The sequence below is a fragment of the Panthera pardus genome, unplaced genomic scaffold (genome assembly GCF_024362965.1).
Source record: "Panthera pardus isolate Hobbes unplaced genomic scaffold, ASM2436296v1 HiC_scaffold_12, whole genome shotgun sequence".
Taxonomy (NCBI): domain Eukaryota; kingdom Metazoa; phylum Chordata; class Mammalia; order Carnivora; family Felidae; genus Panthera; species Panthera pardus.
This window is the reverse complement of record NW_026526677.1, coordinates 77,475,096-77,493,590: the sequence shown is the minus strand read 5'-3', so window position 1 is coordinate 77,493,590 and position 18,495 is coordinate 77,475,096. Positions and strand designations below refer to the sequence as shown.

General features: G+C 39.3%; 1 protein-coding gene across 3 annotated transcripts in view; it reads left to right on the top strand.

Moving 5' to 3' along the window:
• MTMR2 (myotubularin related protein 2) overlaps window positions 1–18,495 on the top strand; it is a 116,915-nt gene that overhangs the window by 22,327 nt on the left and 76,093 nt on the right. The window lies entirely within an intron of this gene.

Sequence of the window (18,495 nt, the reverse complement as noted above, 5' to 3'; positions counted from 1 at the left end):
CATATAAAGAAACTAAGACTTAGAGAGCATCCTGCCCAAGGCCACATGGCCACTGGGTAGTGGAGTGAAAGGAAATGACGCACTCTTACACAGTAAAATAGATGACGGGTCAAGGAGCGGTAACATTCTGTGCGATAACACCACATTGTCATTGGAGCGTTATCTTCATTTACTTTCAGATCCTGCAGTATCACTTGGCTTTATACTGGATTCTAAATGAGGGATCTAATTAACAGTCTAGTCTTCTCATATAGAATGTGTTCCCTGTGTTTGTTGTCCAAAAACTTAAAGCAATTATGGGAAACAGGCCGAAAGGTACTGTTTTGGGGTAGTCTTATTCTTAACCTACTTCTAAATCCAATTCAGCTTTATCTTCCCCAGGAAGTATTCTTTTTTTTTTTTTTTTTAAATTCGAGATCTCATCTTGTCTTGCCTATTATTTTTTTTTAATGTTTATTTTTGAGAGAGAGAGAGAGCGTGTGTGAGCGAGTTGGGGAGGGGCAGAGAGAGAGGGAGACACAGAATCTGAGGCAGGCTCTAGGCTCCGACCTGTCAGCAGAGAGCCCCCATGTGGGCTTGAACCCACAGACCGTGAGATCGTGACCTGAGCTGAAGTCGGATGCTCAACCAGCTGAGCCACCCAGGCACCCCAGTTCTTTGATTGTTCTTAACTGACCTTCATCCTTATACAGTGAGCTTATGTAGAAGAAACGTTGGTGCCTGTGTGTGTGCTGCACGCATGCGTGTGTATGCATGTGTGTGTGCTCTATCTCCCCTGTCAGATAATAAGCACCGTGAAGGTATTTCTTCTTTTGGTTCCACACTCTTGTCAGAAGCAATGTGATTTAGTCAGGGGAATCTGATTCTGTAGTTGGCTCTGCCACTAATTTGATATGATATTTCAGACCATTCCCTTCACTTTTCTGGGCTCTACTTTATCTGTATAAATGAGAGGAGTTTCACTAGAAAGATCTCAGGGTCTTTGAAAGTTATAATATCCTATAATTCACTGGCCGACCATCAGAATATTTGGTTAACTGAAGCGTATAAGCATTTGAAAAAAAGAATTTGAAAAATACAGTGTAACTCTAGTTACCTACTATACAGCTTAATGTCATTGTAAGGTGTGGGCAGTCACCAAGCAGGATCAGAGTGAGAAATAGGGCTGAAGAGAGGGTAGGCCAGATGGTACCAGTAGCAAGTATTTGTGGATGCGGGGCTGAGAAGACTAAAGATATGTTCGAAAATCTTTTGCACAGAGGTGATAACTGGAGCTGTGGGAGTCTGTATTTCTGAGAGATTGAGCACAGAGCGCAGAGCCAAGGTTAGAACTTTCAAGAGAATCTATATTGAGAGGGCAACTGGAAGAAAAGAGCAGAAAAAAACAGTATAAAGAAGGGCAGTAGGGGCGCCTAGGTGGCGCAGTCAGTTGGGCGGCTGACTATGGCTCAGGTCATGATCTCGTGGTCCGTGAGTTCGAGCCCCACGTCGGGCTCTTTGCTGACAGCTCAGAGCCTGGAGCCTGCTTTGGATTGTGTGCCTCCCTCTCTCTCTGCCCCTTCCCTGCTTGGTCTCTGTCTCTGTCTCTGTCTCTGTCTCTGTCTCTCAAAAATAATAAACATTGGGGCGCCTGTGTAGCTCAGTCGGTTAAGCGTCCAACTTCAGCTCAGGTCACGATCTCGCGGTCCGCGAGTTCGAGCCCCGCGTCGGGCTCTGGGCTGATGGCTCAGAGCCTGGAGCCTGCTTCCGATTCTGTGTCTCCCTCTCTCTCTGTCCCTCCCCGTTCATGCTCTGTCTCTCTCTGTCTCAAAAATAAATAAACGTTAAAAAAAATAATAATAAACATTAAAAAAAAAAGAAGAAGGGCAGTAAATTTTAATGGCAATGGAAGTGTAGGGAGAAAAGCAACTCAACAGGGAGGCAGTGATAATACTATCTACCTCTTTGGAGAGGTTAAGGAGGGTAAGAACTGAGAGGAATGAGGTGCCCCTGCATTTGTTCCTCAGGGCATTAATGACATCCAGAGAGCAATGTCAATTGAATAGTTGAAGGTAGACTTCAGTGTGTTATTAATGATTCTGACATAGATTCAGCAACTCACTATTGAGTTCCTGCTACCTGTCCAGTGTTGTGTAAAGCCTATGCATGCCTGTACACACACAGACACACACCTTCCAAAGGAGGAAAGACTGCCCTTAAACCTGAGAAGAGATATGTCATCATTCTTCTTTTTTTGAATGTTTATTTTTGAGAAAGAGAGAGAGAGAGAGGAGAGCAGAGGATCTGAAATGGGCTCTGCGTGGACAGCAGCCATCTCGATGTGGGGCTCGAACTCACAAGCTGTAAGACCATGACCCGAGCCAAAGTAGGACGCTCAACCAACTGAGCCACTCAGGCGCCTTGAGAAATGTCATCATCTAAGATAGGAAGAAAGAGTCAGTGTGGATATAGATAAATTTACTGAGAGAGGGACAAGAAGTTAAGACAGTTCATGCCTCATTATTTTAGTGTTTTCATTTATACTACATTATTGTCGCTAGAACATTGTATAGACCACGTTGACATAGTAATTGATTTAACATATTAATAAATCCATTGGATTTTACTCTTATTTTCCTTTACTGCTCTGTAGTATTATATACTGTTAACTATTGATTTTAAAACATTCTTTTGGTTTTCACTAAACTCTTTGTTTTTTCCATCTACTTTTTTCTATAGTTCTACCTCCAGTCTCTATTCTGTGAAAATAAATGTAGTTCCATTCACTAAATCTCACATCTCTTTTTGCTGTGTATGCTGTTCCAAAGCTACATGATTCAGTTTCATGGCTTTAGCTATCACGTAACTGTAACCTCTCCAGGGAATGTCAAAACTAGAAAAGTTTTGCATTTCCACTTACTTGATGAACACATTCATGTGGATATTTTGTGAGAACCTCAGATTCAACAACATCAAAATCTATTGCATGTTTCCACATATCTCATTCAAACTTTTTCTCCTGTATTTCCTATTTTTGTTATTCTGTGGCCCATTTCAGTTGTCTATTAAGAGACCTAATTCAGTAGGCTATTAACTCAGTTCCTGTAGAATTTCCCCTCCGTCGATATTCCATAAGCCAGCAAAATATATAACACTTCTACTCAGAAATGTTTAAAGGCTTCCCCTGCCTCTAGAATGGAATCTGAATTCTTGGTATCCAGGTTTCTTCACAGAACATAGTTCAGTCTTTCTCGCCTCCACCCCTGCCATGACCCACAAAGCCAGTCACATTTGCTTCCCCAAATAATCTATGCTGTTCTCCCTCTCTCAGTTGTTTTCACTCTTCCCTTCTACCATTAAATCCTACTAACAGGCCAGTGTCCCTTAGAAATGACACATCTTTCAAGTCTGCCTAGCCTGTCCCATCACATTCAATCTTTTCTTCCTTTATTCTCCTGTGGTATTTTTAAGCTACCCTTATAGCATTCATCACAATCAGATCCCCAGATAGTTAAAAAGGGGTTTGCCCTTCCCATGAGGCTGTCATTTGGGAGCACACCTAATATTGTTGTATCGTACATACTGTCACAGTTGTCACAGTGCACTCATGTAACAGAGTAAGTAGTAAACTGACACTGCCTGCCTGCTTGCCTGCCTGAATGAATTGAATGAATGGATGAATGAAGAAATGCATGACCAAGTCAAATGTGAAATCTTTTGGCCTACTAGTGTATGAGGTGCTGCGTGTTTTCCCTGTGGATGCCCTTGATGCCACCTCAGTCTTAAAAATTTCAAGACGAAACTTGTCAGTTCCCCAAACTACCTACTTTTCTTTTTTGCTGCTTCGGCACACTGGTTGCTCAGTCAGCAAGACTTGGGATCGGATTTTGATCCCTTTCTCATCATGTCGCGTTATTTGCCAAGTTCTATTGATTCTGTCTCCATGGTGTCCCTTGTATCCACTCCCGTTTCATTTTTACTGCTAAGTTAGGCTCTTAGTTCTTCTGACTTGGGGAGGTCTCCAAATAGATATTCCTGCCCTTGTCATCTGTTCTTTGACCTGTTCTTAAAATAATCTTCCTAAAACACAGAAACTTTCAGTAGCTTCTCACTGCTTTCAGAGCTAAGTATCTAAATATCTACTTATTTGTCATGACCTTATACCATTTCAGGCTTTTCTCTGATTATGTGTTACAAGTATCCTATACTCCAAAGTGGTCTGTGTCTTACAGTAGCTGTAACATCCCCTCACTCCTTTTTTTTTTTTTTTTTTTCCATGCTGTGTCTTTGCTTAGTGAAATTGTTGAGAAGGTGTTGAACCTCTTCCATATTTTGGCTAACCTCCAACACTCTTTCGTAAAGCCTTTCTCAAGCCCGTACATAAGAGCTGTACATGAGCTTTTCAATTTCCAGACCTCTAAGTGGTTTATTTTTCTCTTATTCATTTTTCGTATTCTACATTGTGCTGTGTTTTACGTGTGTGTGTGTGTGTGTGTGTGTGTGTACTTGAATTAAGGATATTAGAGTGAAAACTCAGCAGGTGCAGAAATCCTGTGTTATTTATCTCTGTATCTCAAGGAGTTCCTAGAACGGTACTGCCTGGCATATAGTGGGTACTCAAGACTATTGATTACATTAAACTGAGATATGGAATAACTGAAACCATATGCTAGTGAAGGGAGATGACAATTTATAGTATCAGGACTGAGAAAAGACCCCCACCCCTTTTTTTATTTTTTACAATTGGGTCATTAGTAATTACAGAAAAAGCCATTTTATGGGATTCATTAGAGGCAGAAGCCAGATTGCTAGGGATTAAGGAGTGAGTGGGTACTGAGAAAATGGAGCCAGTGAGGGTAGACACTTTGTTGTAATGTGGAAGGTGGCTAACCTCTTAAGAAATGGAATGTGATCTGCAGATTTGGAAAGAGAGTTGTGAAGGAAAACCACATGTGGTGTTTGAAGGAAAAATGAGTGTGCTGTCAGAAACATGAGTGCCAAAATTACTCCAAATCATACGTTTTCATTTTTCACCCTGGCAGAGGAGTGCTCCAAGTGAGTCAGGCCTCTGAAGCTAATACCAAGTTGCAGTGTAGGGAGGGCACAAGGTTAGAGTAAATGAGCACACGTAGCATAAGAAGCCTTGGAAACATAACCATGCTGGGCATTGGGAAGGGTGATGTTCTGAGTCAGAGGAGTTTATATTCCTGTGTTCCAGTTTAATGTGATGAACTTATTTAGAAGAGTTACTGAGCCAGTCATATATATATATATATATATATATACATATATATATGTCATATATATATATATACATATATATATGTATATATATGTATATATATATTTATATTTATATTTATATTTATTTATTTATTTATTTTAGGGAATCTCTTCCCTTAATTATTATACATATATGTTTTGAAATGTAAGATACTTAAAAAAGAATCATTACTTAGCAAAATTAGAATATTTTTCAAATGCATTTTAAAAGATAGATATAGTTCCTACAGTTTCATAGTTCCTATGAAAACAGTGAAAATATTTAAAGAAATTGTGGCTTAAATATCTTGATAGGCTGTCATTCTGTGTACCTGTAGGCGGGGGTGTTGAATTTATACAGTGATAACTCAGAGCTCCTGAAATAAGTGTAGCTGTTATATTTAGTTTTAGTTTCCCTAAAGGATATTTGCAAATATCCCCTTAAAAACTATGTTGTCAGAAATACAATATTGGAATATTTCTATTTAGTCCGAGTCTTAACTTCATATTTAAGACTAAGGCTGTGATTATAGAATTAGAAAACATAAGTAGATACAAACACATAACACTTTTTGGGCAATTTAATTTTTCAGCACTTATTTAGATACTATATCGATATAACACAAGGTAGAATACTCCTTTCAGAAGGCATAGACTGTGTTAGAACTAAAAGGGATCATTAGGCCAGGGTTCTTAATCTTCAAGTCCCTGACATTGTAAGTAAATCAGAGAACAGCTTTCATGAGACTCTCAAAGACAACTAGGATCACCAAAAGGCACCACTAAAATGGTCTAATTGTTACTTTTCACAGATAATAAACCAGAATGGGGAAATGGGGAAAAAGTCATTTGTCCAAGGATATTGCTTGGTTTTTTGGTTCCCTACTACTTTTTAAACCATCCCAATGGAAATAACACATAGTCCAAAACCAATTCCCAGCTGTTAAGGATTATTTGTTACTCACTTAAGACATAATCTCTTTAAAGAAATGTTTGTTCTAGTGTGCTAAGAAGTTTTTAAATGTAAATGGAACACTATATATGGTGTATAAGACAATATACACACATTAACTCCAGAAGGAAAATGAGATCATTTACCTTCCTCTGTCCTTGTTCTGTCCCTCCCTCTCCCCCCACTCCCTTTACCAAGTTTCTTTTTCATTTTGTCTTGGATATGCTAGTCATGGCCTCTGATGAATCATCCAGTCTTTGATCATTCTCATTCATTTTTTCACTCACTAGTTGATTCAAGAAATATTTCCTGAATGCCTGCTCTATGCCAGGCACCATACTAGGTCCTAGGAATAGAATGGTGAGCAAAATTGACATGGCACCTTCCTTCCTTGAAGTATGTGTTCTTGGGGGACATAGATGTTAATCAAACATTTGTAAAGATACGTAAGAACAGGATTTTGTAGTTAGGAAGAACTAAAAACACGAAGTACTGAGAGAACAACTAGTAAGTAAGGTGTCTGAGGCATCTGTTCAGATTTCCCTGAGGAGGTGATGTTTCAGTTGAGAACTTAAGTCAGGAAGGAGTTTGGAATAACCATGCTCCCTGCAGAGGGGCCAGCATATTTAAGGATCTCCAAGAAGGCCAGTGTGATTGGGCTGAGGAGAGCAAGGGGAAAGAGAGATGCACAAGAGGAAGCTGGAGGAGGAGGTGGGGAGCAGATCATGTAATGACTTGAAGGCTGTTTGAGGTAAGAGGAAGGGGGAGGCCATTGGAGGATTTCAAGCAGGGGAATGGCCATTCTGGTTTTGACTTTCTGGCTCTTATGAATAATGCTGTTATGACCATTTGTGTACATTTATATGTATTTATGTGTTCTTCTTGGTGGACATACGTTTTTATTTTTCTTGGGAATATATTTAGGAGTGGAATTGCTGGGTCATTTGGAAATTCTGTGTCACCTTTTAAAGGACTGCCAGACTGTTTTCCAAAGTGGCTCTTTATCACTTTACAGTTCTCCCAGCAGTGTAGGAGGGTTCCAGTTTCTCCTTATCTTTGCTAACATTTGTTATTGCCTGTTTGACTATAGCCACCCTAGATGGTGTGGAGTGGCATCTTATTGTGAGCCCCTTGCTTTTTCTTAGCAAGGCTTTTAAGTCTGGCATTTAGGATTCTCAGTGATCTGGCACCAGGCTACCTATTTGCCCTTTTATCCATTTAGTTTGAGTAACTATTCAAAATCTGCCCTGTACTTTCCCAGACTCTTTTCAGAATTTTCTTGTCATATGTGCATATTCTTGTGATTTGCAAAGCCCTGATCTGTGCCTTGCAATCTTTAAAGGCCCAGTTTTCTGTCTTCTTCATCATTGAGCCATATGGAATTGTTGATATTTGACCATTTTACCTATAGAAGTAGCAATTTCAAATGGTTCATTTTAATGTATTTCTTGCTTTCCTCTAATCCTCAGATTACTACCATTTCCCCTGAGTTTTTTTTTTTTTTTTTTTTTTTTTTTTTTTCTCCTAGCCTTTGTTTCTGCCTCTCATGGTATTGATGTGCTGATGTGGTATAGCTTCTCTTACAGGGCTGAGATCTCAAGGGCAGAGGCTATTCTATAGCCCAGTATTTTGTACAGAGTAAAGGTTTGGTAATTGTTAACTGTCTTTACGAGGAATATGTGCACTATATAATGAATCAGTATAAACATAGTACGTCAGTATAAACGTTAGCTATAACTGAATGTGCAACATGCAAACATGTTGGAATGCCTGGACTTATTGGAAGGAACCAGTAAGAATCACTTCGGGACTGGCTTCTTAGGGGAAATGAACCCTTAACAGAAGTTTTAGGTAGTTAAAAGCCACAGTTGGTCAGAAGAGAAGACATTTGGAGAGGAGATTAAAAAATACTCAAAGTGGAAAGTGGGAAGAGTCTAGCTGCATGAGAATCGGGTTTGGGTAAGCCAGAGTCAATGGAAGCATGAGCTAGAATTAGATATGGCAGAGAGCTCTGACACTCTGAAAGCTGTGATGCCGAGATCTGATTTGATGAGGAGGCAGCTGGGGGCCAGTATAAGCACCTTTGTCATAATAAATGCAAGTGCTAAGGAAGTGTTGGAGAGATGCTTGAGGAAAATTCTTCTTGGAGGTTTGAATATAATAGAGAGAGATGAAACTAACATCCCTGAGTGGTTGTAGGCATGAGCTGGTTCCGGCTTTTTCACCAAGTTTTATTGGCTAGAATTAGACATGAAAATGGGTTGGGGCGCCTGGGTGGCTTGGTCGGTTAAGCGTCCGACTTCGGCTCAGGTCATGATCTCACGGTCCGTGAGTTCGAGCCCCGCGTCGGGCTCTGTGCTGACAGCTCAGAGCCTGGAGCCTGTTTCAGATTCTGTGTCTCCCTCTCTCTCTGCTCTTCCCCTGTTCATGCTCTGTCTCTCTCTGTCTCAAAAATAAATAAACATTAAAAAAAATTTTTTTTTAAAAATAAGAAAATGGGAAAAAGGGGCACCTGGGTGGCTCAGTCAGTTAAGCATCTGATTCTTGGTTTCAGCTCAGGTCATGACTTCACAGTTCCTGAGTTCAAGACCCGTGTTGGGCTCCACACTGGCAGTGTGGAGCCTGCTTGAGATTCTGTCTCTCCCTGTCTCTCTCTCTCTCTGTCCCTCCCCTGCTCATGCTGTGCCTGTCTCTCTCAAAATAAATAAACCTTAAAAAATTAAAAAAAAGAAAATGGGAACTAAAAATTATATTCAGTGTGAAAGAAAGGAAAGGAAGAAGAATGGAAAATGCAAACTGTTTCTTCTTGGAAATTAGTTTGTGCAATTGGAATAACTGTTAAGTTGAGGTAAACAGTTTTGGGAAATGTAGTTAGTTCTCTGGAAAACAAAAATAGGCCAAATGAATCAATATTCAGCTTCTACTCTGGGTTTTCTCAGAGAAGCGTTCTTCTTCCTGTTACTATTTACATACTCTGGATCTGGACAACGCTGGCTCTGTCACTTATTAGCTGTGTGACTTTGGGCAAATTACTCAGCATATCTTTCTAGAGCACTTAAAGCTGTTTTTAAGAAACTGAGAGAAAAGCCCAGGGTCACGTATTTCTTATTTGATGCTGTCAGAATGATAACCTAGGCCAACTGTATTTCCATCTAGTAATATTTCCATCTTACACCACTGCTTTTAAGACTGCTGCTTGTCAACAGCGTGGTAGCTGAGTTCAGATAAATACTGGGTTCCTAAGCTTACTAGTAGTTTTTTCTTTCTTTCTTTCTTTTTTTTTTTTTTTAAATATTCTAAAGCTATGATGCTTTGAATTTTTTAAAGAAGTTTTCAAGTATACACAAAAGAGAGAGTTGTACAATAAGCCTCTGATTACCCATCACCCACATTGAAGAGCTGACCAAGAATTTGTCATATTTGCTGTATCTTTTTCTTGTTTTCTCCTAAACTATTTTGAAGCAAATCATGTCTTCAGTGTGCGTATTTAAAAGGTATAAACATTTTTCCACATAATCTCATAATGACACCTGAGAGTATTAGGAACGGTTCTTTTTCTCACGTAAGGCTCCTCCATACCACGTTCCCCCAGTTGTCTAAAAACTATCAATTTGTCATATAGATACAAAAGCCAGACATTACAAATGATTATAACCGTGAAGCCTCTTAATTTAGAGCAGTTTCCCTCGATTTAATTTTGCTATCCTTGTCCATTTGCAGACTTTTTCTATAGACCATCTCTCTGTGGTTTATTTACACATTTGTCTGTACCTGTGCTATCCAGTGCATTCGCCATTAGCTACCTGTGGCCGTTGAGCACTTGAAATATGGCTAGTCTGAATTAAGATGTGTTGTGAGTATAAAATCCACATCCAATAGTTATGAAATAAAGAACGTAAAGTATCTCATTAATACCTTTTTATGTTGAAATGGTAAAGATTATCATTGATGACATCATTAGGTCTCTTCCAGTGGGACTCTTCTGTCCATTTTAATACTTTTTAGAACTTCATATCTTATTTTGTATAGAAGGAAAATACTTTTTTTGTTTTCTTTTAGAGAGAGAGAATGCACACAAGCACATGTGTGAATGGGGGAGGGCGAAAGAGTGAAAATCTTAAGCAGGCTCCTCGCCCAGTGTGGAGCTCGACCTTTGCTCAATCTCATGACCGACCATGATATCATGACCTCAGCTGAATTCAAGTTGGACGCTTAACTGACTGAGCCACCCTGGGTGCCCCAGAAAAAAAAGTACTGTTAAATCGGAAATCTTCCACTTCAAAATCCAAGAGAAACTCCTTTGGTGACTTTCATCTTCTGTGACCATCAGTTCAGGGTTGCTTCCAAAATACAATATAAGCCAGGGCAGCTTAAATCACAGTAATTTATTTCTCTCAGTTCTGGTGTCTGGGAAGTCCAAGATCAAGTTGCTAGATGATTCAGTTCCTGATGAGGGCCTTCTTTGACTGGCTTACAGGTGGCTGTCTTCTTGCTATGTCCTTGCGTGGCCTTTCCTCCTTTCCTCAGTGCATTTATTGTTTGGGGATGGGGTGGGGGAGGGGAAAGACTGAGGCAGGTGAGGGATGCAAGCCTTCTCTCTTTCTCTTCTTATAAGGCCACCAATCTTAAGGGAATAGGACCCCACCATTATGATCTCATTTAAACTTAATTACCTCCTGAAAGCCCTATCTCCAATTACAGTCACACCAGGGGTTAGAACTTCAACATAAGAATTTGGGGTGGGGGCACAATTCAGTCCTGAGTGATGACAGGCTTCATTTTTAAATGACATTCACAGTGTCAATGCGTGTGCTTCTATAGCGATGGTAATATTCATTTTTTTAAATACTTTAGCATAACAGTGTCCAAGAGGAATAATTTCTTATTTTGTCAATACCAGATCTTTAATGTTAGTTCCTGCTATTTTACTCCCTTAGCAAATCTTTGGTTACAGTCACTGGGGGAATTTATATTCTCACTTGTAATATGTCACAGCTGGAATAGTATTAATGAGAGATGACCCAGCAGCTTTGCCATTACGAATGTATTTATTCAACTAATCTGACTTGGGGGATAATACATGTTACATGTACAGTGATATTCCTTTGTCATAAATAATAATAACCAACACTTACATGTGCCAGATATTCTTTTTCAGACACTTTACATGTTTTATTGAGAGCAAGGAAGAGGAGAAACGATCTGTGCTAAAGAAAGAATCTTGGAATAGTATACAATAACAAAAGTATCTGAGAGGAGCTTGTAAGTGAGTAAATGCAATAAAGTATACAGGTCTTATGATCAAAAAACATACAGTGTACAGTAAAGGGAGATGAATGGGGCAAAGTGGGCATGGAAGTGCATGGAGGCCATTGCAGGTAATGTCAGCAGGATTAGCAAAAGACAGAGGTATGAAATTGCTAGAAAATACAGGGAATCTGCAGGCCATTCCCAATGACTTCAGATGAGTAAAAGCTATAGCTGGTTATATAGAACAAGGGCCAGATCATGGAAGACTTCAAGTGTTATGTTAAGGAGTTTGGGCTCGATTTGGGAGGGATTGAAGAATCACTGAAAATTTAAGTTGGGGAATGATACGATCAAATCTCCAGTTTTGAAAGGTCACTTTGGTATTCGTTTGGGATGATATATTGGGTGTGTAGGAGAAATGAGACAGGTGATTTGCTATAGTCCAGGTAAGAGATGTTGAATTAAAAGAGTAAAAATTAGGATGGAAAAACGGATGCATTTGAGATGATAGGGAGGTAGACTGTATACAACTTCGGATTGATTGGATGTGATGGGTTGCTGAGCACTGCTGAGCACTCATGTCCTAAGGGGCCCCAGTTTGAAGATTTCTTCTATTAGTAGCCAAGCTTTAGCACAGGCGAAGACAGATCATTATATTGATTCAAATTTAGGGATTAACAGAGCAGTGATGGCCAACGGATAGGATATAAGGTGCTGAATGTTTGCCAAAGAGATTTTAAAATATTGCTATACATTTTAGGTTGGATAGGGAGGCAAGTGAGAGGCAAAAGGAGAGCAAAAAAGCATGAATGATAATGACAAATGGAGGGGTTGAGAGATGAGTTGTCCCCATTGTGTTGAAGATTAGATGAAGGGAAAGTTAAGAAAGTGAGATTTCTGGAAAGGATACCATCTGTCTGTGGAGAGAGATTGGTTTCCTTGTGTTTAAGATTACTGAGACTGCGTAGTTCCCAGAAATGATGAAGTCCAGGGTGTGACGAGAGAAGTGCATTGCTAAAGTGGGAATGTGGGTGAGGGATGTAGGAACTGAGGCGTTTCGAGACAGGTTGTCGCTGGTTTATCCTTGTGGACCTTGAAATTCCCATGATGATGGCTTTGCAGCAGAGAGAAGCTCTGAAGAAGAGGAAGTAAGGCAACTGAAAAAAAGTTCTTAGTGAGTGACGAGGAGTAATGAAAAGGTAGGTGGATGACAGTAACAAGGAAGCTGTATAGCCAAATGCCAGGAACCTCAGAAGAAGCCTTTTACACAGGAAGGTGGAGAGGTAATACTAGTGGAGAAACATGGGAGTGGAGCTGGGAAAGTGCTGGTTTCACCTTTGGGTTTTGTTAGAGGTGGGGGAAGAGTGTCTAGAAAAGGCTGCAGGGCAGTGGGTTCCCGGGAGGAGGTGTCAGCTGGGGCACAGAGAAGGAGGGAGAATTCTATTGAGGATGTGAGGCAATCAAGTCACTCTGGGGTACAGATTCTATAGCGTTAGTAGCTGAAAGAAGACCTGAGCCGGGAGAATGGACAGAGGAAGGACATAGTCCAGAAGACCTGGCATTTTTGAAGAGAGGCTCAGGCTGACAGGGGCGGCAGGAATGTTCGGGCAGACTGCAGTGAAGTTTGTGGGCCTAGGAAAACCGAGGACTAAAGTGGTGGTGGTGGTTACTTGATGAGGTTAACAGACTGCAGTCTTTGCTCCGAGTTCAGATGCCTTGCCAGTTACAAGATTCTTATCCTCTAGCAGCTTATAATTTAAGAAAGAGATGGCCACATAACCAAAGAACTCTAGTCTAATGTGGAAAGTGTTAGGTGTGATTATAGAGTAGAGGCAGAAGTCTGTGAAAGTGTAGAGGAATGGGACTTTAGTTCCAGCTGGAACACCAGGGGAAGACTTCTTGGAAAGCTTGCTTTTCAACTGGGTCTTAAAGAGCAGGTAGGATGTTAATAAAGAGATGGGGAGAAAGAGGTGTTCTGTTTTGGAATAGTGTGAGCGAAGACATGAATTCAGGGAAATAAAGAGCTTGTTTGTGGAACGGCTCATAAAAGATACACAAAGAAAGTTTGACTTCAATATGGAGCAAAGGAGCAGTGGAAAAGAGTAGTGGTCATTAGATTGTATTATACCAGTGGCCCTTGACGATCAGAAGCACTCGTAGAACCCATCTGACGGAAGAAAAGCTCACTGAAAATAGAGCTCTGCATTCTAGGGCATTTTTGGCTGCCTTCAGTCTGAGTAGCTGTAAAGGGCAGCACTTCCTGTTTATACCAAGAGAACTTTTAATGGTTCTGGGGCGTGTGTGTGTGTGTGCACGCACGTGTGTGCCATAATCACAAGAACAGCACTAGGATATATACCCTACTGTGGTCTCCCCCAGCCTCTCATTACTTGCCTGGGGATTGAAACCTTTTGTAAACTGGTTATATTGAAGTATACACATCAGTGCTGCTTTACATATAACATTGTGCATCATAGTATCTTCTCTGAAAGAAGTTAATAATTAAAAGCTGTTTGCCACACGTTTGCTTGAAAGACTGATTCTATGAATCCGAGACTACAAGTTATTAGTTGCAGAACTTAATTTTTTTTGTTATTTTATTTCCCTTAGATTTATTTGCTTCATGCTTTGGCTTTAAAGAACCATTTGCTTTCTTAGTGGGACATGCTATTATATCTTCTCTGTCAGAATTATTTTTTCTGAGTAATATACTACCCGTAGTTCCAGATTGGTTTATTGCCTTTAATTTTATCTGTTCTCTCAGAAGGTCAACTATGCATAAGAAGTAGTACACATTTGAACTTGGCCAAAATAGACTTTATGAGGTGTTGCTATATCATTTAGAATTGTATTTGGCTGTATAGAATATAAAACTCCATTGCAGTGATTTAAGAAATTGAGCTTCATTTTTTTTTACATAACAAAATTACACAAGTAGGGAGTTGGTGTGGATTCCGCTGCTCAGTGATACTATGAGGACTTTCTGTTCTTCCTGTTGTTTGGCTCCTTGTTCTCAGCAGGCCAGCGTGTTGGTCATGTTTACAAGATGGCTGCAGTGTTTCCAGGCTTTACATTCTTGCTCCAGGCAAGACCAAATGGGAAAGGTTAAGGACTACCCTGCTGTTTCTGCTCTCCTTTATTAAGAAAATAAAAGGTTTCCATAACCATTAGCATGGTTCCTCTTAAATTCACTGACCAAAATTGTGTCCCATGGTTCTCCTAGCCAGGAGGGAGCCCAAAGGAAGCTTGTTATGTTGGGCTGGGCACATACTGCCCTCATCAAAGTCAGGAAAAACAGAGGTTCGTATGTACATGGAGTAGGCAACAAATCGTATCTCTCAAAATATTGTGCCAGAGTTTGATTATTTTACCTGGTACTTTAATACAGATGGTATTTAATTAATCAGAAGTTGGCTACAACAACAAAAAAATAAAAGAGGAGGAAAGGAAGAAAACATTCTCAGTCTGTCAATTTCTCTTTCCTTACATTATAAAAAACTAGATAATAGAATTTCTTATGGCTGCTCCTTTGTGTAATATTATAGGTTCTTGGGTGTAAATAAATAACAACCACAAATCATACCTTGAAATAGTTAATAAAATAAATATATGTTTGCATTTGAAAAAAAAATATTATGAAGTGCTTCCACTGGAATACCGGTTTTAATACATTTAAATGGATTTCTTTTGGGAGAGATGATTTTCACATTGTATAAATATACAAAAGTGTTTTGCAGATGGCATGATCTTATACGTGGAGAACTGTAAAAGCTCTACGAAAAAACTGTTAAAACTAATAAGCAGATTCAGGAAAGTTATAGGATAGAAAATCAACATGCAGAAGTCAGTTAGGTTTCTATTTACTAACAATAAACTCTCCAAAAGAGAAATTAAGAAAACAATTCCATTGCAATAGCATCAAAAAGAGTAAAATATTTAGGAAAAAATTCAACCAAGAGGTTAAAGACTTGTACAAAGAACACTATAAAACTGTGATGGAAGAAATTGGAGACACAAATCAATGGAAAGTTATCCTGTGTTAATGGATTAGAAGAATTAATCTTAAAATGTTCATGCTAACCGAAGTGATCTACAGATTCAGTAGATATTTTCTATAAAAAATTTCTATTTTCTATTTTCTCTATAAAAATTCCAGCAGCATTTTTGATAGCCTGAAATCAGTGTGTAACCACAAAGCCCCAGAATAGCTAAAGCAGTCTTCAGCATGAAGAGTAAAGCTGGAGCCATCATACTTCCTATCTTCAAACTGTACTACAAAGCTATGGTTATCAAAACAGTATGGTACTGGCATTAAAAAAATAGATAACATTGACCAGTAGAGCTGGATAGAGAGCCCAGAAATAAAACCACACACATACAGTCAACTTATCTTTGAAAAGGGTGCCAAAAATGTATAGTCATTTTGTTAAAAATGGGTATCCACATGCAAAAGAATGAAATTGGACCCTGATATTGCACGATACATAAAAATCAACCCCAAATGGACCAGATGTTTAATTATAAAGCCTGAATCTATAAAACTCCAAGAGGAAAACAGGGGAAAGGCTCCTTGGCATTGGTCTGGAAATGGTTTCTTGGATTTGACACCACTAGCACAGGCAACAAAAGCAAAAGTAAACTAGCAGGATTATATCCAATTAAACAGTTTCTCTACATCAAAGGAAACAACAAAATGAAAAAGTGACGTAAAGGATGTAAGAAAATATTTTCAAACCATGTATCTATCTGTTAAGGGGGAAATGGGGAGATTCTGAGCAAAGGGACAAGGTTTTAGATATACAGTGAATAGTTCAGGGACCTCATGTATAGCCTGGTGACCATTGTGAGGAATATTGTATTGTTTACTTGAAATTGCCAAAAGGATAGATCTCAAATTCTCTATACACACAAAAAAGGTAACTGTGTGAGGTGATGAATGTTGAAATTAGCTTGATTGTGGTACTCATCTCACAGTGTATACATACATCACATCATGTTGTACATATTAAGGCATTGTACCTACACTATTTCACAATCATGCCTCAGTAAGGCTTAAAAAAATAACAGTAAAAAATGAAGTGACAGTTTCTTTTGGAGGACATGATTTTTCCCATTGTATAAATAATGTACTTAAAGGCAGGTTTATGGTGGACACATTTTAAAACAAAAACAATTTTTTAAAGTTTATTTTGAGACACAGAGTGTGTGTGCACGTGCAAGCAGGGGAGGGGCAGAGAGAGAGGAAGAGAGAATCTTAAGTGGCTCCCCACTGTCAGCACGGAGCCTGATGTGGGGCTTGAACTCAGGAACTATGAGATCATGACCTGAGCTGAATTCGAGTCGAATGCTTAACTGACTGAGCCACTCAGGCACCCCAAATGTGTTTTTTAAGTATCACAATCTCGAGATGGATTCTTTTATCAAAATCTAATGAAAAAATTTTTACTTTTGGTGTGAGAAAGACTTTTAGTATGTTGGGAGTGAAGCTGAGAAAAATATATTTTTTAATCAGAACTTTAAACTTCAGTTCAAAGTGCCTGAAATTTCTCCACCATTGGTTTTTCTTACTTTGAATAATTTTGACTTTCTTTTAGTGATAAGAGGAAATGATGTAAATCATTCAGTTTTTGGCATAGGTATATTTTCACTGTGTTTTGGAATTTAACAAACATGATACATGTTAACAGTATACATAGGCACTGAAGTAGATTTTGTGGAAAAGGAAGACCCAGCTCTCCCTTTTGAGGTGATTAAAATGGAGGAAAATGTATATGCCTTAGGTCAGTATACAATTGGAGAATAAAAGTAGAGCGTGATTACTTAAGGTAATGGAAGAAGTAGATAAGCTTGTTTAAAGTATAGAAGTTGATTTAGTGGTAAGGTAAAAGGTGCAAAGACAAGCTCCTCTTTTTGTCTTTAGCTTCTGTTCTGCTTATCCAGCCCTGTTGAACCCTTTGTAGTTTCTCAGAGTGTTCTGTGTTCTTTGATTATTCTACACCTTTGCAGTGCTTTTTGTTTTTGTGTGTTTTTGGAATTCCCTTACTTGTTTTTCAGCTTGGCAATTTCCTATCTTTCAATAACATCTCCTCTGTCACATCTTCCCTGATCTTCCTGAGTAAAGTTAGGTTCCTCCTTCTCCTTTGTCCCATTTTCCCCGTTTCTGTCTCTCTCTTTGTGTTTGTAATGTGTTAACCTCGAAGGTAAAACTATCAGTTATATTTCCAGCAAAATGGGTTTACTCAGAAATGACAGAGAATTGCAGTTTGAGACATGCAAGTTATGGCAAAACCATAGGCAAGTCCAGAGAACAAAGGAGAGGAATGAATGCTCTTTTATATGGAAAAGGGGGCTTTAGGAGGGGCTGTTCCAAACAGGAGGGGCTGTTATAAACAGTCCACTGGAGTAAACTGGGTTTTAAAGTGTAGTGTCTTTGATTGGCCTACTTGTGACAGTCACTCTTTGGCTGGGCTGTTGCCAGGCAAGGAGATAATCTTCCTCCTACTGGGGTAGTAAAGGATAGGCTTCTTCTGTTGGGAATTCAGAGGGCTGCAAGGAGTGGTAGGGCACGAGAGTTCCACCTTCTGGCCTCCCGACTCCCATTTTAAATGAGGCTTCCTTTATTCAGTTTCACAGTGGCCGGTGTTATCACCACACACCATTTACTTATTTGTCTTTGCCACAGCTTGTGAACTTCGTGAACATGAGGATTATATATTTATCTCCAGATCCTAGTGCCTGGTGTAATGGTTTTGCACATTGGATCATTCAGTGAGTGTTTATTGGATGAGTGAATGGATGGTTGAATGAAAAGAAAGAATTAGTCCAGAGTTTATTTAGCAGTACCAGGGAAGTCTGTTCAGAGGAAATGTGGTACGAATACTTAACCCTGCAGGTATGGAGAGTTTGTAATTTATCAGTATTCGGAGATAAGATTGAATAGGCAATGTAGGACAGGTTGGCAATGAAAGTTTTAATACATAATGGAGTAATAATTAGTAAAATTTCTGAAATCGTGTTTTAAAGCCCCCCTTTTTCAAGTATGTTTTCAAACA